This window comes from Mustela nivalis, assembly GCF_964662115.1.
Source record: "Mustela nivalis genome assembly, chromosome: 8".
Classification (NCBI taxonomy): Eukaryota; Metazoa; Chordata; class Mammalia; order Carnivora; family Mustelidae; genus Mustela; species Mustela nivalis.
In genome coordinates this window covers 199,442-220,468 of record NC_139027.1, presented here as the reverse complement: position 1 = coordinate 220,468, position 21,027 = coordinate 199,442, and positions in this window count along the sequence as shown.

The following is a 21,027-nucleotide window of genomic DNA, read 5'->3' as shown; positions in this document are numbered from 1 at the left end:
CTGTGTGCTCCGGGCCCCCAGGCTCACAGCGGGACCGGCCGGCGGAGTGAGGTCTGCCACGCGGGGTGAGGCCGGCCTCCCAAAGCTGTCCCCATCGCCCTGCCACCCAGTCCCGGCGTGCTCCCCCAAGGCCATGGCTGGCGGACGACGGGAAGGCCCGCCTCACCCGGCCCTACAAACAGTGCCGACCACGTCTCGCTGCCGTCTCCAGTGAGTGCCCAGGGAGCTTGTAATGCTTCTAGAAACTTCCCCAAGTACTTCCAAACTATCTAACAAGCAATGCTGAGGAGGGTGTATTATCCCGAGGGTGGCGTTCTGCTGTCCTGGAAAAACCAGTCCCAGAGGGTGTAGAAGCCAAGATTCTCTGGTCATGAGTGACGGAGAACCTGCTACCGCACTGTGCTGGCCGGAGAGGACAGACTATTATGGTTTTAAGCGCGTCTCACGCTGCTCCTCTGGCTCTGCCAGCGTCCCAGGGAAAGCCTTTCTGTGTCAGCCCAGCGGTGCGTCCCATCACCACACACGCTCCCTGGGGAGGAGCAGGCCGCCTTGCTGTGTCTGGGTCCGGGCAGACGGGAGCTGGCGGGCCCGGCGTTCTCCAGCTGGTCCTCGGGGTCTGGCAGCGTCCGCACGGGTCTGGGCAGACTCGGACGAGAAGGTGTGGCCCCTCCGTCGGGTGGAGACGGCAGAGATGGGCCGGAGGACGGGCTTGTGCTCGGAGCCGCTGGGGACTGGGACTGGGCCGGGGCCCACGCTCTGACCCGAGTGGCAGGATCGGAGATGGAGGCGCAGGGAACCAACCACACAAATGAGCGACGTGAGACCCTCCTCGCAGGGACCCCAGGGCGCATCAGCGCAGACAGGCAAGCCGTGATCCCGGTGGCACAGGGGGACAGCCCGGCCCTGGCACCCTGTTCTGTCCTTGGGGACAGCCTGGCAGGAGGCCCTGCCTCAGGTAGGGCTCGGGCCCGGATGTGGGAAGCCTCTGCAGGGCTGTCGGTCTGGCCTCAACACCACAGACGTTGACAGACGATCGTCAGCCGCTCCTTCCCGAGTTCCCTGGGCCGAGAGGGACGCACACCGGGTCGTTTTTCTGGTCCCCTTGCGGATATGAGGGCTCATCCTGGCTAGAAATTCACTCCGAGCTAAATAGGGCTATTTGTTTAGGAACAGGCTTCTCTCTTTCTCCTCCAGCTTCTCTGTAATGTCACAGTGGAATAATTATATTTAGCTTGTCTTTTTCCTGAACGTGGATGTCGCTGCTGTTCCTTCTGCGGTTAGTCGTCCCTTCTGAATGTCAGCTGCGTCATCGTCACGGGGCTCGTCCGCGGCTTCTCAGCCCGTTCCCAGCGAGAGGAGGACAGCACAGACTCCCCAAGACCGGCTCTGGGCACCGAGCAGACGCGCTCCGACGCGGAACACCCCCGCTCAGCGGCGTCCGGCCCCGGGCTGCCCTCCTGGCACACGTTTTCTGAAATTCTGTGTTCCCTGAGCACATTCATGCCTCAGGACTTGATTGATCGATTGATTTAAGTTCCAAGGTGAGGAGGAAGTTTGCTAGAGGCATGGCCGCGGACCGTTGTCTCTGCTTTCGGCCAGGACGGACCGTTCTCGGAGACGCCCGCGGAGACCGTGTGGCCGTGCAGGGCTCTCAGCGCCTGCCCTCAGCCACGGCTCAGCACCGTCCTCCGAGAGCGCTGTGGTGTGTAGCCGAAGGGGACGCCCCCCGAAGGGCCAGCATGTTATGGGAGGTTCACAGTTGAGACCCAGGCTCCTTCAGGGACCCCACGCCACCAAAATTACACAAAAACAAAACCCGTTCCCTGTGACGACACGGAGCTCAGAAGTGGGGGACGTATACACCACAAACATTTACAGCGAAATCCCATTTGGGCGGCCGGGTTATGTAAGGACACCCGTCGTCTGAGGGACGTTTGTTATTTGTGAGACACGGGCGTGGTGCCAGGGAAGCCGACTGAGCAGCACAAGCGAAGGGCACACACGTCGATGACAAGCGAGCGCGGCGGCGAAGACGGGCTAGGAGGCTCTCTCGGGGCCGGCGTTGTCCCATGGGGTCCCAGGTGCAGGGGAGAGCCAAGGCCCCGGGAGCGGGTGCGCGGCCCTCTGCTGAGTGTCTCATCTGGACTCCCTGCATGACAGAGAACCATCACGCTCGCTGCTCCGGGGACTGCGGGTCTGCCTGCGTGCCCGGCCCCGCCGAGGAAGGAGCCTCTGCCCTTGGGCCGCAGCGGCCCTTTGTGGGGACGCGCCAGCCCACACCCCTTCTTCTCCTGTTCTCGTTTCCCTCTGACGTTAGCTTTACCCTCCGTGCAAACGGCCACCCTGGGAACAATCAAGTGTTGTGTGGAAGACAGCATCGATCTCAAGGATGCCCCGAAAGCGGTTTCTGCGTGTTTCCCTCACCCCTGCAGGGTCTGGCGTGAGGACCTGGACCCGTGACAGCAGAGCCGCGTCTGTGCGTCTCATGCTCGAGGCTCCGGATCCTGCGGCACCCGCGGTCCTCACACCGGCACACACAGGCTCACACCCGCTTGTTTCCTCGGGGTCGCTGCCTCTGTTTGACTCGTGCTCCCTCCACACAGGAGTGTGGGGTTTCGCTCTGTTTGCCGATGGAAACCCCCAGTGAGAAGCTGAGCCCACGTTCCCACTGGTATCGATCCTTGACCCGGCTCGGCCGGGGCTCTGCTGGCGGCGTCGTGACCGCGTCTCCACCCTCATGGCCAGAGGGACACTTTCCTAGGGACGTGTCTTTCCGTCGCTCCGTGAGCTTTGCCCCAGAGCCGACGTGCTGCCCCGCGGTCCTCTGCGGGAACACGGCCCTCGGGTCTCTTGTGCAGGCGCTGTCGGGCTGGCGGGACCCTGGCCTGGCCTCCCTCCTGCCGTGACGTCCTTTAACCTAGTTCAGCGCCTCGGGGCGACTGACGGGACGTTCTCCGACACGGCACATCCTCTTTCCATCCGGCCCCAGGCCCCGCACGCTTGCTGGACCCTCCTTCGTTGCACAAGGACGTGGGCACTGGTCACAGCTCCCGTGTCCGCCCTCACCCGCTCCTGCTCCCCTGGAAGACGCCCGACACTACCCTCCCGGCCCCCGCGTCCTCCTGAGACGTTCGTGGTCGGTCTCGCCTCCTGCTCTCGTGAAAAGGAAGAGGTCTTCTCTTTTTCAGGCTGTTCTAAGATTTTCTGCTTGTCTTTTTTATTTTTCTTTCTGGAACGTTATTTCAAGGGGCCTCCGTGGGATTCTTTTACATTTATTCTGGCTGGGATTTACAGGATCCTCGAGTCTGTGGCTTGATTTCTTTCACCGGCTGGAAATCTTTCCAAAGATGTCCATCTGTCCTGCCCTCCGTGTCCGTCCTCTCCTTGCAGGCCCACCGACAAGCAGGGGCTGCGCTCTGCCTCGAGCACCGTCTCGCACGCCCTCCCTCCTGCGTCCGCAGCCTTGGCCGCGGAGCCGTTTTAGACTCTGGACTGTCAGCCCCTCCTCGGAGCCTCCGAGCGCCGCAGGGTTTCCTGTTCCTGTTCCGACGGGCGCGCCTGCTCCAGGAGGCACGGGCTGGGCTCGCTTCTCAGGCACCACCGCGGCTGGCCGCCCTCCTGACCGCCAGCCAGGGCAGACCCCACACCAGCCATGCCGCGTGGGGTCCCGAGGAGCCGCCGGGCGTGAAGCAGTCCCTTCGCTGACGCGCGGCGTGTCGGTCCGTGTCACCACACACGCGCTCGCTGAAGGACGGGGCCGGTGACCGGGGACAGACAGGCCGTGAGGGCTTCCCCAGCTCTGGGGGGCTCAGCGGCGCGGACGGACGCGGAGGACAGAGACGCACATGGCAGCCCCACAGCAGGGCCACGCAGAGCAAACTCGGGGAGGGCCAGTGGGGAAGGCGCTCTGTCCGAGGGAGGGAGGCCAGCGGCCGTCGGACACAGAGCCCAGGCGAGCGCGCCAGGATGTGACCTTTCCTGATGGGCGGACGCATGCTCGTTGATTCACCTTCATTGTGGCAAACGTACTTCCTTGTGTCCCCAGCGTGCTCCTGGGTGACAGACACGGTGCCAGGACCTGGGCATCCCTGGGGCGACCTCTAGTCAGGAGGGAGGCGGGCCCCTCTGCCCAGGGCAGTGATGACAGGGCCCAGCATTTTCCTGGGAAAACACAGGGACCAAAGCCCCTGAAGCTCCCAGATGAGAGCGACTCTGCCGAGCGCCATTAGCGACCACTTGTGGCCAGCTCCTCCCGCTCGTGCTTGGAGGAGCCCCGAGTGCCACGCACGGGTGCCGGAGCCAGGCTGGGGGTCCGCACGGCTGGTCTGCGTGGAAACCCGGACTCCAGGCTCCCGGCCAGCTTGGGGGCTGCTCCGTCCCAGGGAGCCCAGCCGGCTGCGGAGCCAAGGCCCAGGCCGGGGTCCCGACCGCCCTCCCACACTGCCGCCTGACTCACACCCAAGCCCTCCAGCGCCCGAGGAACATGATTGTCGCATTTGTATGAGCTTTTCACGAAGGTCTTTTTTAGACGACTCATTTCCCCTTATTGAGACGTGTCTGCAGCCAGTTCCATAATTAAACTTTGAAAGCCCCCTCATTTCCATGGACATAAATGCGTTTAAGAGGAAGCAGCTGTGTCGTTCTTGGCGTCTTTCAAAGAAAACACACAAATTAGAAAGTGTGGAAAGAGAGGCTAACTGCTCCCGGCACTTGCGCAGAGCCGGCCGACCTTGGGCTTCCGGCAGATCGGCGATGGCCCAGCTTCCCAGCACGAGAGGGGCCCTGCCTCCCTCAGGGGTCTGAGTGTGGGGCTCTGACCCTCGCAGGCGGGGGTCGTCCTGGGCCTCAAGGAAGAGGAAGACATCGGCTCCTCGCTTGAACCAGTAGGAGCTCGATTCTGGCAATTCTGATTCTTGCTCTCTATGGGGATAAATCACCATCTTTTCACACAGCCTCGACCCCAGTAAAGAGAAATTCTGTGTCCGTCCAGGCCACACACCCAACTGTCCAAGTTCCGCCGGACTCAGAAGCAATGGGGTCGATCTTGGACCAACGGAACATGTCACAGCTTCGTCGCGGACTTGCCAGGTGACGAGGGCTAAGGTGCATCAGGGCGTGGAACTCAAGCGTGATATTCCTCCCTGAGAACCGGGACGTTTACCTTCAACAGAACAGAGTTTTTGAGGGAAGAAGATGTCAGTCAGACAGTCGGGGTCCTTAAGAAGGTGCTGCGTGAACGCGGGTCGCGCAGAGACCCTCTCTGAGCCCACTCCCTGGACGCTCGCTTGACTGGGACGTTTGTTGGACACACGTCCCTCGCTGGCTGAGAACCCCTGAGAAGCCGGTGTCTGAGTGGCTTTGTGCCGTCTGGTCAGGACGCAGAGGATGGCTGGGCCTCACCACGTGACCTGCAGCCTGTCCTCAAGAGCTTGTCATGTCGCTCTGGGGGTCACAGGTTCAGGCTTGTCCTTAACTCCCTGCCTTTCCACTTGGGGCCTCGACACCATTTCAAAGACAAGGGGGGACAGGCAGCTGCCTTGTAACAAAATTCAAAACCCTAAAACAGAGTGGCGGAAGCTATTCCTTCACTGATGGCAGGGTCAGGGGATAGGGATGACCTCTAGCCCTGAAGTCCCAGGAGGCTAGGGCTATGCCAGCCGCCAGCTTTATTGGCCACGGAGCCCACGTGGCCAGGCCCCCCACCAGCAGCCCAGCCACGCCGTTTCTCCCAGACACCACGGCTGGAGACGTTCGCTGTCATAAACGTGCACAGATCCAAGCGTCTCCACGCCCGGTCGACCAGGCTGGCGGGAGAACTCAGGAGCGTTCTGAGGAATCACGGGAGACTCCGGGCCCTCTAACAAGTTTTAAAATACCCACGAGGGAAATCAACAAAGAAAACAGAAACAGCCCACAAGGGACGCAGATGACTTTCCTCATCTGGGAAACAGCTCACGTAGTTTTGCAAGACCTCGCCATCTCACCAAATGCTTTACGAAGACTTAGCTTCTGCGGATGTGCGCACCGCAGCATCTACCCTGCACGTTGGGAAACCTTGAGGCTGCGAAGGGAGAGTGGCGACCGTGTGCTCCTGACTGCTTTCTGGTTCCTTCCCACAGTAGCTCCCGCTGTGTCAGAACCAGGCCTGAGTGACCTCTGAGGTCAGCAGCATTCTGGGCAGAAGCAGACAGCGAGGCTCGATCTGTGGCTGGCGGGTGACGTGGAAGGGTGCGTTGACGTCCGGCCTCTGGGTTCCTCCGCGGCCCACGCAGCCTTGTCTCCCTCTCACAGACGTGCAGGGCCAGGACACGCTAGACGCCCCTTCTTGTAGAAGAATGGAGAATGTTCCATAACCCCGAAATACATTCACAGTCCTTACAAACTCTACCCACAATTTAAGGGAAAACCCCACTTGTAAATATTAGACAAACTTAAAATCTTCCATTTAAAAGTGACTCTTTTAACCATTTTTCATCAAATGCAAAAGCTCCGATAGTTCCCACGAAAGCAAACCTTACTGGGCTTGACAAAGGCCAGACTTGAAAGTGGAGGTGATGATTATTTCCAGAACAGGCACTCTAGTTTTCTTGGCGCAGAGAGAAGAACATTTCTAAAGAGAGCGAGTCCGAGAGAGAGCGGAGGCCCCGTCCTCCGTGTGTGGGACCCCAGCTGGCCGCAGGCCAGAGCTGCAGGCTCGTGTGGCCTCCCCGCGGCAGGTGGCCGAGGCTCCGCACACAGTGGGCTGGACCCGGATGGACAGCGACGGGGAGCCCGCACCCATCCCCAGGGGCCTCCTGCTCAGCCTAGGGTTCCGGGACCTCTGAGGACACCCTGCTTTCCCAGGCTCGACTTCTGGCTGATGTGCCCCTTTTCTCTCCCAACTGTCTATGAATTGCAATTATGAAATGTGGGATTATTTATCTTCTTCCCCCGGGTCTAAACTCGTTGAGTGAGAGAACCGCGGTGTCATCTGGACACGATGATGTCTGAGAAACGGTCCCTGAGGGTGAATGGTGGCTCTGTGCGCAGAGAGCCCTCACGGGGAGCGGAGCCCGGCGGTGCAACGAGGCTCCTACAGACGCCAGGGCTGGGCCCTGCAGGCAGCGGAGAGGCGGAGGTGATGGTAAGTCCAGTCAAACAGGTAAAGCAACGAAGCCCCTAGAGCACAGCAGGAACAGACTCTTCTGGACACAAATTCGAATACGAAAGGCGGTCGCGAGTCAGTGTTACGCGGGCTCTCCTGAGAAGTGGTATTTTCTGCTATTCTTCTAGACAAAGTAGGAAAAACTCTGACGTTAAGGTGAAGACTCAGTTTTTTTGTGCTAATGTCAGAAAAATGGTTGCGATATGTTATCATTAGTGCACAATTCTGTGACACGTGTTCATATTTTTAAAGAAAAATACTTTTCTTCTTGTAAAAGCCATTTATGCTCAGTGTAGAAAATTCAGAAAACAAATAAGAGTAAACTGAAGTCACCCGTATCTCATCAGCAGGGATAAAATCGTTGACTCTTTGGTGTGTGTTCTTCCCGATTTGTCAGTCTGTATGCATGAGTTTTCCAAGGTAAGATACGATGATATTTCTGCTTTTGTAAACTTTATTTTTCACTTAATAGCAGATCGCCCACAATTTTTCAGGCCAGCCTCTCTTATGTTGCTTTTCTTTTATATCATTATCCATATTTTTACTGTAATTCCCGTGTGGGTCACATATGACAGTGCCTGCGGTCAGGTGTCTGTCGGGGTGGCCCGGCGTCCCCACCGACCGTGCTGTGCCTGAGTGACCTCGTGTCACGACGTCTGATGTTCAGAGAGTTCTGCTGCGGCTCTATCCTGACCTGCTGTTTAGTTATTCTACAGAGTGTCTTCATTCCAGGCGTTTGGTTCGTTGTTTTATCAACGCCACTGGACACCTGTGAACTCCCAAGCCTGAACCAGGAAGAAGTTGAAAGCCTGAACAGACCCGTGTCCATGACGAGAGTGAAGCCGCGATCAGAAACCGGCCAGGCCCCAAGAGCCAGGACCTGACGGGTTCCCTGGGGACTTCCACCAAACATTCAGAGAAGAAATAACCCCTGTTCTCCCGCAGCTGCCCCCAAAGCAGACACAGAAGGAAAGCGTCCAGACTCTGTGAAGCCGGCCTTACCCTGGCCGCCAAACCGGGCAAAGACCCCCCAGAAAGGAGAGTCTCAGACCGACATCCCTGATGAAGGTAGACGTCGTCCTTAAACACACATATTTGCTTCTCAAACTGTTTTCCCTTACAAAGACTTTCTGGAAGTGTTGTACGTATTTAAATACCGACAGAGTGTGTTTCCAGACGGGCCTCTGAACCCGCCCCGGACGTCCCACTGACAGACACCGGGATGGTGCCTCTGTCCTTCCCTCGCTGGCCAGAGGACAGCTTTCTCTTCTATTTTTGCCAATTTGGCTGGCAAAGGAAGAACATGTGCTTGTTTTAATTTTTACTGCTGGAACTGCAGTGACCATAAGCCTTTCCTTATGCGTCTGCTGGTCTCTGTGCTCGCGTCGTGGTGATGACGGTGGTGCGTGCATCGAAGGAAGGGCCACACGAGCCTCTGGGGACAGAAGACACCCATCGTCTCCTGGGACCCGGGACTCAGAACAGGAGGGAACGGGCTCAGCCGGAGTCCGGGAGATGCATTTGCTTTTGTTTCTGAGCAGGTTCTGCGGCGTCCATGCTTGGGGAGCACGTGTGTGTGCGCTGCGTCAGAAAGCGGACACCGACTGTACTCCTCGGCTAGATTCTCGGGATCCGAGCTAATTCAGAAGGAGCAGGAAGCTGGTGAGATGTGACGCAAATACACAATCTCCCAAGGAAATCCCAGAAATTTGGGAGAGGATTCTGGTCCTCCCCAGGCATGAAAAGGACCTTATTTAGATTCTGAGCGTGCACACGACTTCCACGACACCCGGAGCCGCAGAAGCGCGTAGGCCTCGGTGACCCCGCAGCCAGGCTTTGTGCTCTCTGCCCCAGGACATGAAGGCACTTCTTGCTAAGGACGGATTGTTAGGTCCCTTGCACGCACGCAGGTGTGGCGCCTCCTTCCTGGGACGAGCGGACGCCCTGCCGGTCACCGCTGCCGCCGGCTGCTCTGAGCCGCGGACGCCGGCTCCCACCTCTTTCCTCTGCGCTGCTGCCGTCCTGCCGTGAGAACGGCACTCACAGAACACCGCGTGTTTTACTGGTGATTGTGTTGGTTCTCACTGGTTTTTTTAAAAGCAATTTGTGCATGTGTACTCAACATTTTACTAGATGGTATAAATATTTTTCATTTTTAATGTGGTTTATGGAGCTTTTATGACTATCACAGGCAGATCCTAGGTGAACCCCCAGATCTTCACCTCCCGGTGGCCACACCTGAGTGAGGGCAGAAGCTGGGACTTGCTTCTCATCCAGGCAGAACGGTGTGAAGGAGACGGTTTCCCCCCTTCATGAGGCGACTTGCCGGGAGCCCCATTTCGGCGGAGTGGAGCTTGAGTCTCGTGTTGGTTTGCTCAAGTGCAGATCACGGAGGGATGCCTGCTCGGCCCGGAACCCCAGCTGCCTTCTAGAAGCTTCTCGACAACGAGCAGCTGCAGCCCTGGGCCGCTGAGTCCCGAGGAACGGAGCCGCGAGCCCCCACGTGAGCAGGGGTGGGTTCCTCCGCGACGACGCGGCCGCAGAACGAGACCCAGGGTCACGTGGACCCTGGGCCGCAGAGACCGCGAGGTAGGACGTGCGTGTTGTTTGTTGGTAAGCACAGGTGGTGATGTGATGGATGGTGTCGTCAGGGGCGGGCCGCGTTTCTGAACAGGTATCAAGGCAAAGAAAAAGCAACAAAAACAGAAACGAGACTGTAACACGTGAACACGTACGTGCTGCAATTAGAAAATCGATTGCAGGAAAATTCAAGGAGAAAAGAACGTGGGACGCTCGGCAGCGCAGGGAGCCCTTGAGAGCGGGCCGCGGCGGCCGCAGAAGCTCCGCAGGCACGGCGGGGCCCCTTCCCTGCGGCGGGTCCGCTCTGGCCAAAGGAAAGAGGAGCACGAAGGTCGGGTCCTGCCCCTGGGGTCGGCTCAGCACGGAGGTCGCAGCCCCAGCACCGGAGCCGCCCGGCGCACCTGAGACCCAGGGGTCTCTCCGCAGTCTGAGAGGCCGCTGTCCCCCGTCGCTCCCCGTGGGCGGGAAGTACTGTGCGCTCAGGCGCAGCTGCCTGGGAGAGGACCCGCCGCACAGAAAGGCCTGGGCGTGCCGGTGTGGCGTCCGGGGGCCAGCCCAGCCCCGGGTCCTCCCCCAGGCGAGGCGGTGCTGGATGGGGGCAGCTCCGCCTGGGGCCAGGACCTCGCAGGCTCCCGGAGACGGCCGGCTTCGGCTGCTGGGAGCCTGCGCAGGCACCTTCCAGAGCAAGGCGCCCGGGCGCACAGAGCCACGCTCCCGTGCTGCGAAGCCAAGTGCTGGAGGCCGGAGAGTGGAGAGGAGACACAGTGGCTCCCTGTGGCCGCCGTGCTCCGAGGCTCCAGGGCCCTGAACCCGGGAGCCGCGAGAACCGCCGGGAGCAGCGAGAACCGCCGGGAGCAGCGAGAACTGCCGGAGCTAGGACCTGCCCTCCAGGCTCGGAGCCTGCAGACACCTCGTCTGAGGACGGGGGTTCCCTCCAGGAGCCCACAGCTGGCACAGACGTCCCGGTTCCCTGCTCCTGGGAGAGAGTTTCCTCCAGGAAGGGTCACTGTACACATTAGGATTCCCGAAAAGCCAGGGGAAATTGTCTGGCGTGAAGCTAATGACCTCGGGTCTTACATTAAAGGCCAGTCAGTAAACAGTCTTGATCCACAGTCCTCTGCCTTCACATGCCGGACTCCCCTGCCCGCCCACCTGCAAGACAGCCACGTCCTGGGACGTGGCTCCGGGAGGAGAAAGGGCAGGGGCGGCATCCTCTGGACGCCGGTGGGGGTCCATCGGCTTGAGAAAACCCAGGTGGGCTCTCTCTGCTTCGGAACACTGAGGTACTCGAGTGCGTCCTTGTCTTGACGGAACCCTGGAGAAGCGCACCTGCTTCAACAGCCCGCACGTCCGTTTTCCCCAGTCCCCGTCAAACGTGGGGCGTCTACGGCTCCGAGAGCAGTTTGGAAAGGCTGGTTCGTGCACGTGGACTGACGTGGGCTCACGCAGCATCCGTCCAGGTGTGTGCGGCCCGTCTCCCCAAAGACGGAGCCTCACCTGTTGCTGCATGCGGCAGGATTCCCCTCATTTCTAAGGGCCAGAGGCAAAGGGGAGTAACACCCCAGTCTGCAAATGTGTTCTTTACGTGTGTGTCTGTGTGTCTGTGTGCGTGCATGTGTCTGTAGGTGTGTGTGTGCATGTCTGTGTATGTGCATGTGCATGTGTGTCTGTGTGTCTGTGTGCGTGCGTGTCTGTATGCGTGCGTGTGCATGTCTGTGTATTTGCATGTGCGTGTGTCTGTGTGTCTGTGTGCGTTTATGTGTGTCTGTGTGCGTGCGTGTCTGTATGCGTGCGTGTGCATGTCTGTGTATGTGCATGTGCGTGTGTGTCTGTGTGCATGTGTGTTTGTGTGTGTGTGTGCATGTGCGTGTCTGTGTGCATGTGTGTGTTTGTGTCTCTGTGTGTATGTGTGCGTGTGTGTCTGTGTGTGTGTTTGTATGTGTGTGTCTGTGTATGTGTGCGTGTGTGTCTCTGTGTGTGTGCGAGTGTGTCTGTGTGTGTGTGTGCGTGCGTGTCTATGTGTCTGTGTATGCGTGTGTCCATGTGCGTGTGCGTGTGTCTGTGTGTACGTATGCACGTGCGCGTGTGTCTGTGTCTGTGCATGTGCGTGTGTGTATGTGTGTCTGTGTCTCTGTGTCTGTGTGCGTGTATGTATGCGTGTGTGTGTGGGTCTCTGTGTGTGTATGTATGTGTGTCTGTGTGTCCGTGTATGTGCATGTGTGTCTGTGTGTATGTATGCGCGTGTGTGTATGCATGTGTGCGTGTGTGTGCATGTGTGCATATGTGCGTGTGTCTGTATGTGCGTGTGTGTATGTGTGCGTGTGTGTGTGTATGTGTGTGTGTGTCTGAATGTGCGTGTGTGTCTGTGTGTGTCTGAATGTGCGTGTGTGTCTGTGTACATGTGCATGTGTGTCTCTGTGTGTGCGCGAGTGTGTCTGTGTGTGCATGTGTGCGTGCGTGTCTGTGTGTGTGTGTGTGTATGTGTGCGTGTGCTGGGCTATTACACGGCTTCATGGCGTCCGCACGTCTATATCTCACAGGTTCGTCACCCATTCGCCCCTCGCACGCGGGGTCAGATCGTGGCTACGGCGGACAAGGCTCGGTGAACGTGAGGGGGCCGGGGTCTCTCGGCGACGGTGATTCTATTTCCTTTGTATGGAAACCCCGAAGCGGAGCTGCTGGATCGTAGGGAAGTTCGAGTTTGAGTTTTCACAAACTCCGTATTGTTCCCACGGCGGCCGCACCGGCTCACGTTCCCACCGGCTGAACCACACGCCCGAAAATCATCAAGATAGTAAATTTCATGTCATGTTTATTTTTCCACAATAAAAACTTGGGAAAGAAAGAAATGGAGAAAGAAGCCTTGTTAGCGGCAGAGACTTCTGTGCCCAACCGGACCCTCTCTGTCCCTCACCCTGAGGCCCTCATGGACCCCCGTAGTTAACTCCTTCCTGATGTCAGAGCCGACCCCTGAGACCTGTGTGCTGCCTCGCGGAGGAGAGAGAGAGCGCGTCAGGGGGACGTTCCGTCGGCGGCGTCGTGCCTGTGGATTGAAAGACGTTAGTGGGAAAACAAACGTAAAATGAAAAACAATCAACAGATCAACATCGAATTTCATTTTTCCAAAGATGTCAAACAGGCCACTAGGCAAACAGGGGAAACAGTCGCCGCCCCTGGGGAGACCTCCCGAGGGCGTCGTTCTGCCGGCCCGCAGCGCGGAGGGTGTGAGGGCAGCTTCCGGAGGGCACGAGGGCCCCGGTTTCTGCCCTCCGGTGCGGCGGCAGCTTCTCGGAGGTCACCTTTCTCGGCATCGTGACGCCCGGCGGGTCCGTCAAGCAGGAGCCCGACCCCGGACGGCTGTGATTTACGCACGAGGCTTCCTCCGGCCTCGGAGCAGCCCTGACGCGACCTCCTCCCACCTCTCCCCTTGCCCACGGTTCACTCCTCAGGGGAGGCTTGAATTTCTCTCTAGCTTCTCCCCACCAGGGCCGTGGGGAATCAATAGCTTATCAACACGGGCTTGGTGTGTGTGCGCCTGCCGGCTGGGCCGCCGGAATAATGCGGCCAGCTGCGTGCAGACAATGTGCACAAACAATGTGCAAATGAACGAAATGGCGTCAGGACAATGTGAGGCTCAGCATCGGCAGATGTGACACTGACAGGACGCGGTCCGGGCGCCGCGATGAGTCAGCAGCGTCGAGAACAACGGTTCTGGACACGGTGAACTTCTGCATCTGAAAACACTTACCCACCTCCCTGGAATAACGTAGGAGACAATCGTGATTTATTTTTGGGGGAAAAAGTGACTATAGATCATTCTTTCTTTCTATAAGCAGATGTTAGGAGGGCGTCCGGGCAACCGTGCAGGAGGACCCTGGGACGTTGCTCACTTCTTGGCCTGCAGATTTATGCGTCTGTGTCCGTGTGTGGACGTGTCTGCACGCGTGAGTGTGCCATCCGCATGTGAGGTCATCTGTTCTCTACGCAGCCATTTCTTAAATATTTTATTTTTTTAGAAGCAGTTTTAGGTGCCCAGCAATCTGGAGGGGAGGTCCCGAGGTTTCCTATAAACCCCCACCTTGACACAGGCACAGCCTCCCCACCGTGGACCTACACGGACACGTCATAACCACCCGAGGCCCATGGTTCACCTCAGGGGTCACTCTCGGTGCTGGGCATTCTACGACTTTGGACAAGTTTGCAAAGACACGTGTCCGCCTTCATGGTGTCATAAAGAGTATTTTCATTGCCTTAAAATCTGCGTCCCGCCGGTTCACGTCTCCTTTTGCTCAGCCACTGGGTACCCCAACCTTCCACCATCTTCACAGTCTCACCTTTTCCAGAATATCACACAGCTGGACTCACACAGTCTGTAGGCTTTTCAGATCGATTTCTGTCACTTAGTCACATGCATTTAAATTCCTTGCATGTCTTTGCGTGGCTTGTTAGCTCATCTCTGTTGCGCTGAGTCACATTCCATGGTCTGCATATTTTCATTGACCTCCTGAAGGGCATGTCAGTTGCTTGCAAGTTTTGGCAATTATAAGTAAAAGCTGGGGCAAACCTCCGAGGGCAGGTCTCCGTGTGCGCAGAGCTGTGTAACTTCTTTGCGTGAGTACCAAGAAGTGTGAGCCCCAGATCGTGTGGTCAGAGTGTGTGCACTGCTGTGAGGAGCGGCCGAGCTCCCTTCCGCGGAGCCCGCGGCACTGCATCCCACCCGCGGGCAGACCGCGTTCCCGCCATGCCCGGCCTCGCCGCGGCCTGGGCTTGCAGTTTTGGCCGTGGGGTAAGAGTGTCGTGTTAGCTCCCTGCTGCGTGAACAGCATATTTAAACATAATATTAAATGATCCAGTACCAAGAAAGAATAGGAACCTCTCATTCTGCCGCATTGTATCGGTTGCGCTGGAATCATTCACACTCCCCGAGTCTCCTCTCGTCCGTTGGAACCGACTAATGGCCGTGCCAACGTCACGGGCGCACCGGTCACAGACGGAGCACCGGACCAGAATGGGGACATACAGAAGAGGACCCCAACAGGTTCGAAGACACGAACCGTGACCCAAGTCTCCCATTACATTACTCAGAGCCTTAAACACTTGCTCCGCACGTGGGCACGGCCCCTTTGAAGCCTTTGTCCTCAAGGAGGTTGTTTGCAACCCACCAAGTTGTCCAGGGGGTCATCGCGCTGACTGGACGGCTAGGTCTGACCCGGCTTGGCGAGAACGTTGGCGCACCTGGGCTCTGGGAGTAAAGCCACTGGGCTCCGCGAGCTCAGACGTGAGCTGCTGCCGACAGGAGCGTGGCCTTGCGGTGCTCACACTCGCCGAGAACCCGGAGAGCTGGCTTCCCCTCAGGATCACGTTTCCGGGCGCGGCGTCTGTGGGGCACGAGCTCGCAGCCCAGGTGACTCTGTGCGCTCAGAGCATCCGACTCTGAGTCACAGGCGTGTGCTGCTGTCGCTGGGCCCCGGAGGAGGCGGTCATGGGGCTTCATGTAAATGATCCAATCTCTCTCTTTGTGAGCGCGGAGCAGCCACAGTGGAAGCAAGCGCATCTGCTCTTTCTCAGCAAACAGGGCGACGTCAGTACACCTCCCGGCGTCGCCGTCTTCTGCTCAGCAGGCAGGGCGCCTCCGGTCCCTTCCGCTGACGACCCATCCGGATGCCACGTTAGCCCATGACGCGGCTTGATGAGCTCTCTTCCCACGCAGTTTAAGATGTCACCCCATCATGAAAGAAAGACGCTGGGCGGGTCCGTGTCCTCCTGAGTGTGTCCACCCGGTCTCAGGAGGACCCCACGCCCTGGGGGCGAATCCGGTGTGTCCTGCTGTTCTCCCCGCACCCCCCCCCCCGTCCCAAACAGGCCATCTGCAAAGTCGCTCGTTCTCAGCCACCCGTGGCCGCAGACACCCCGGTTAGGTGGAGCCCACGGGATTTTGTGCGGGTCTTTGTGATCACGCTTCCCTCCACCTGCCCTGCAGCTGCTCCTCGCCCCGCCCCTCCCCTGCCCTCTCTTCCCCCACCCCTCCCTTCTCCCCTCGCCCCTTCGCCCCGACACCCTGCAGGTCCTCCTCACGGGGGCTCTGAGGGAAGAGAGGTGAACCACGGCCAGTCTGATCCTCAACCCCAAACTTCCCTCTGCCCAGCACTCACCCTTTCTGGAACCCGAGTCCATCGAGCATCCACACGGACGCGCCCATGTCCACTTCCCGTCTGTCCGCAGGTTTGAGTCCGGTTTCCAGCTGCCTCGTCTCGGTGAGGGCTCAGCGCCCAGCACGGAGAGAGCAGCCCGGGACAGGCGAGTCGTGGCCATCCCGACCTTCTGACCCTGGGGGCCACACTGGACACACCGGCCACACCGCCACGGCGTCGGCCCACAGCGAGTGACAAACTGCCTCAGGGACACCAAGTTTCTGTGTCACCAGGCGTCCTTGCCATGTGGGCTTCTCCTGTGGGATCCACAAGCCTCCAGGGCTCTTGAACAGGAGCACGTGGCACACTGCTGACCCGCCCGTGCAGAGCCCTTGCCACGGGGCTCACACGGGGGCGTCTCCAAAGGCCGTGTGGCCTGGACGGTGCACGGCCGCCCTGCGGGTGCTGGGCGAGCCTCACTTTCTTGGCGTGCCGGGGCCATTCAGGCCAGAGCCGCGGCCCTGGGAGCCTGCAGGGTCAGCACCCTCCCCATTGCTCCCGGTCCCCTCTCTCCTGGCAGTGGCCGTTTTCTCCCTCCAAGTGCACAGAACCAGTGGGATGTGCACAGACGGAGGGGGGTTTGCATGGGGAGCGGCCCCTGAGGCGATGGCGGCTGGCCAGTCCGAGAGGACCCAGCATACGGGTCACCCAGAAGGCCGGCGGGCTGGAGACCCACGGAGAACCGATGGTTCAGTCCAGCCTGAAGGCAGGAGAGAAGCTGACGGCCCAGCTCAAGTCAGGAGGAATCCCCCAGGCTCATGGGAGGCGCAGCCTTTTCTCCTATTCAGGCCCTCGACGGATCGTATGAGGCCCTCCCACACGGGGGAGGGTGATCTGCTTACTCAGTCTACTGACCTAAATGTTAATCTTATTCTAAAACACCTTCACAGACACACCCATGATGACATTTGACCTGCTATCTGGGCAGCACGACCCAGTCAGGTTGACAGACTGGCCCCACGTCTCTGAGATCTTCCCTTGCATCAAAGCCTCCGAGGGTGTTTCTGGGCACTGTAGCACTGTCAGTGGGCTCCAGGGGCTGCAAGCTTGGGGACACGCATCCTCTTGTCTCCACGGCATGGGGGTGTCCGGGGGCCCAGATGTTCCAAAGCCGGGGTCTTCAATATCTTCACAGGCAGACGCTGCTTCCCAGCACCTGAGCCGCACCCACGGGAAACTGTCCTGGAGAACCAGCTTGAGCCCAATTACTTCATAGGTCAAGTGTCAGAAAAAATAAACGACCTTATTTTAGCCAGCACAATGTGTCGGAACTGGAAAGGGTGTCCATCAATATTCCGGGATGACTCCTGCAGGACGTGACGGAGTTAGCAGGGGGAGGTGTGGCGGTGAAACAGGAGATGACTCACCGACCGGCTTCGCACACAAGTCGGGCCTTTTATTGATTTTTCTGGGATGACGGGAGGCAGAATGTGACGGAAGGCCAAGGCACGAGCCCGAGACTCGGTCGCACGCCGGGGCACCCCGTGTGCCCGTGGCGGCTCTCTGCACAACGGCGGGCCTCTTCCCCCGGAACGACGCGGCCCTTCCAGGGCCACCAGGACCCAGCCTTCGGGGGCCGGAGGCTTCTGGCTGGACGGCAGAGTTACCGCCTTCTCACACATGAGATTCAGGAGAAAATAGGCTTGTCTCGGAGATCGCTTGTGACCCAGGCTGAGCAGTGAGCCGCTGCCCTCGAGGACACTGTGAGAAATCAGTTACGACTTTTGAAATCTCTAACAGTTTACAAAAACTAAGTTCCTTTGTTTCAGACTAAAATATAGATGCTGTGTTTGCTCACAGGACTTCAGGCCTACGGGCCGGAGTTACCGCAGTGATAACGCAGTCACACACGGAAAGTGGAGCGTGATTCTTGCCGTTAGCATTTGAGGGGCCGCTGCCCGTTCCCACCGCGGGGACAGCCAAGGTCTGGCTCCTGCCCCGGCCTGGTGCTCCCACCTTCAGCCGGCAACCGTCCCGTCTCCAGGTCCCCACGGCCTGCGGGCCTGGTCCCCCCGCTGAGCACACCTGGGGTCCAGGTCCCTCCCTGTCTGCAAGGATGCGGTGACGAACTTCTTCCAGTCGGAAACAAGCAGTTGGGCGCATGAGGTCAGGTCCTGCTCCCACGGCCAGGCTGTCTGAATAAAGGCAGATTGTCCGCGCTTCTCTCTCCCGCCATCTTCTGGCTTACTCCCCTGCCTTGTAAAGCGCCAGGGTGGTAGCCGACTGTCTTGTCTCCGAGAGGGAGGGGGACTAGCACTCCCTCGCCAGCTGGGAGGTTGTGGTAGGTTTTCTGCCTCTGACCCCGTCAGACCGAGGAAGCTCCTTTCCCTTCCTCGCTCGGCAGATCTTTGCCGATGTTACCAGTGGTGAATGCGCATTGCATTTTGCACTTCTGCATCCGTGGCTATAACTTTCCTCACTCTCTTAATGTGCTGATGTACGTCAGTCTGTCTTAGGATGTGTGACTCTCATGTTGGCTGGTTTCTCGTCCCCCGTGCAGTTAGCTACCGAGAGCTGCATTTAAAAACCAAACAGTGTGATGAGGGATTTGCCCATTCTTTTGTTATTATTATTATTTTTGCTTCACCATCGCTTTACTGAGTTATGACTGAGAAAAACTATATGCATTTGAGGTGTGTGATGTGGTGCTTGGTGTGTAAACCGTGCGGACCAGCTCCGCAGTCAAGCCCCTCCCACGGTCAGCTTGTCGCAGAGTTCTGTGACGTGGTGGAGGGCTTACGAGCCACCGTCTCGGGAAGGTTCTCGGACGTGGTACGGTACCATTTACTGTGGCACCTTGCCACCCATTTTCTCCCTGGAGCTTATTCTCATACAGCCCGAACCTTCATGCCTTCTGGCCAACCCCACCCCGCTGTCTACACCCGCAGCCCCCAGGTAACCCGGCACCTGTTCTTGGGTTCGATGAGTTCACTAAGTGAAATCATATAGTGCTTGTCCTTCTGAAATCATATGTGCACAGGGTTCTCAGGGTTCATCCATATTGTTCCAAATAGGTCTTCTTTTCAAACTTTTATTGTATTGAAGGTATGTCTTTAGGGTTTTTGCTTTTGTTTTTGTTTTCGTTTGGAACTTTTAAAAATATTTTATTGAAGAAGATGTGGAGAAAGGGGAAGCCTCTAACACTGTTGGTGGGAATGCAAGTTGGTGCAGCCTCTTTGGAGAACAGTGTGGAGATTCCTCAAGAAATTAAAAATGGAGCTTCCCTAGGACCCTGCCATTGCACTCCTGGGTATTTACCCCAAAGATACAGATGTAGTGAAAAGAAGGGCCATCTGTACCCCAATGTTTATAGCAGCAATGGCCACGGTCGCCAAACTGTGGAAAGAACCAAGATGCCCTTCAACGGACGAATGGATAAGGAAGATGTGGTCCATATACACTATGGAGTATGATGCCTCCATCAGAAAGGACGAATACCCAACTTTTGTAGCTACATGGACAGGACTGGAAGAGATTATGCTGAGTGAAATCAGTCAAGCAGAGAGAGTCAATTATCATATGGTTTCACTTATTTGTGGAGCATAACAAATAGCATGGAGGACATGGGGAGATGGAGAGGAGAAGGGAGTTGAGGAAATTGGAAGGGGAGGTGAACCATGAGAGACTATGGACTCTGAAAAACAATCCTAGGGTTTTGGAGGGAAGGGGGTGAGGGGTTGGGTGAGCCGGGTGGTGGGTATTATAGAGGGCACAGATTGCATGGAGCACTGGGTGTGGTGCACAAACAAGGAATCTTGGAACACTGCATCAAAAACTAATGAGGTATTTTATGGTGACTAACATAATAGAATTAAAAAAAAATTAAAAAGATTTTATTTGTTTATTTATCAGAGAGTGCACCTGTGCACAAGCAGGGGGAGGGGCAGAAGCAGGCTCCCCACCGAGCAGAGAGCCCGATGTGGGGCTCAATCCCAGGACCCTGAGATCATGACCTGAGCCCCCCAGAAGTTGTGTCTTCTGTAAACCACACATAATTGGATTATTTTGATCCAATCTGTATGGATAATATAACATCAGATATTTATCAACTCTGAAAATTTTTGTTTTTAAATTAAAGAATTTAGGTAATTAACATCTACCGCAATTTTAATATTTAAATAACGTTTAAATCTTTTCTTTGATTTCTATTTGTCTTTTCTTCTATATTCCTTTTCCTCTGCTTTCTTAACTTATTTTGAATTAATTTGGCTTATTATCCTTCTCTTAGCTGTTAATTATACATCCATTTACTGTTATTTGTGGAATTTTCGTGGTGATGGTACTGAACATATTCTTGAGTTATTAAAATCTAATACCAATTAGAAATTTCAAGTCTGTCAAAAAGTGCGAAGGTCTTGCAGCATTTTAATTTGTTTATCAGACTTTCTTTCTATCACGGCTTTTTTTGCTACTGCTGTCATATAGTTTCTAAAATGAGTAACCAACGATGCACCTTACGGCATGACCCGGAGCCCTGGCCGCCGCTCACCGCTGCGGGCGGCGGTGTTGACCAGGACCTGCGTGTTGTTACTGCTCTTTCGGTTTGTATCTGCAGGCTTCCCTCTGGGTTTCTTTTCCTTCTCTTTAAGTGACATTTGTTTATGGGGCGCCTGGGTGGCTCAGTGGGTTAAGCCTCTGCCTTCGGCTCAGGTCATGGTCGCGGGGTCCTGGGATCGAGCCCCGCATCGGGCTCTCTGCTCAGCCGGGAGCCTGCTTCTCCCTCTCCCACTCCCCCTGCTTGTGCTCTCTCTCTCTCAGAGAAGTAAATGAAATCTTTTAAAAAGGACTCTCTTTATATTTATTCATCGTAAATTTGCTGTGACGTGCTCATGCTTTTCTGGTTGTTGCGGCGTCTATTTTACTGTTGGTGTCTATGGCGCGTCTCTGGGCGGAGAGACCCGCGTCTCTGGGCTCTGACGGTGCTTTCCCGGGAACTTCTGACTCACTCGCTCTGTCAGTCTCAGTATTTTTGCTTCTCGGGAGGTGGTCGGTATTTCCACTTGTCTGCTTGTCAGGTGTTGGTTTGGGTTCGGTTTTCAGCTTTTCTAGCATTCTGTGCTAAGACTGGTTTTCGTCATCCTACCCTGTTCGAGGCTGGGGGGCCTCGTGGTG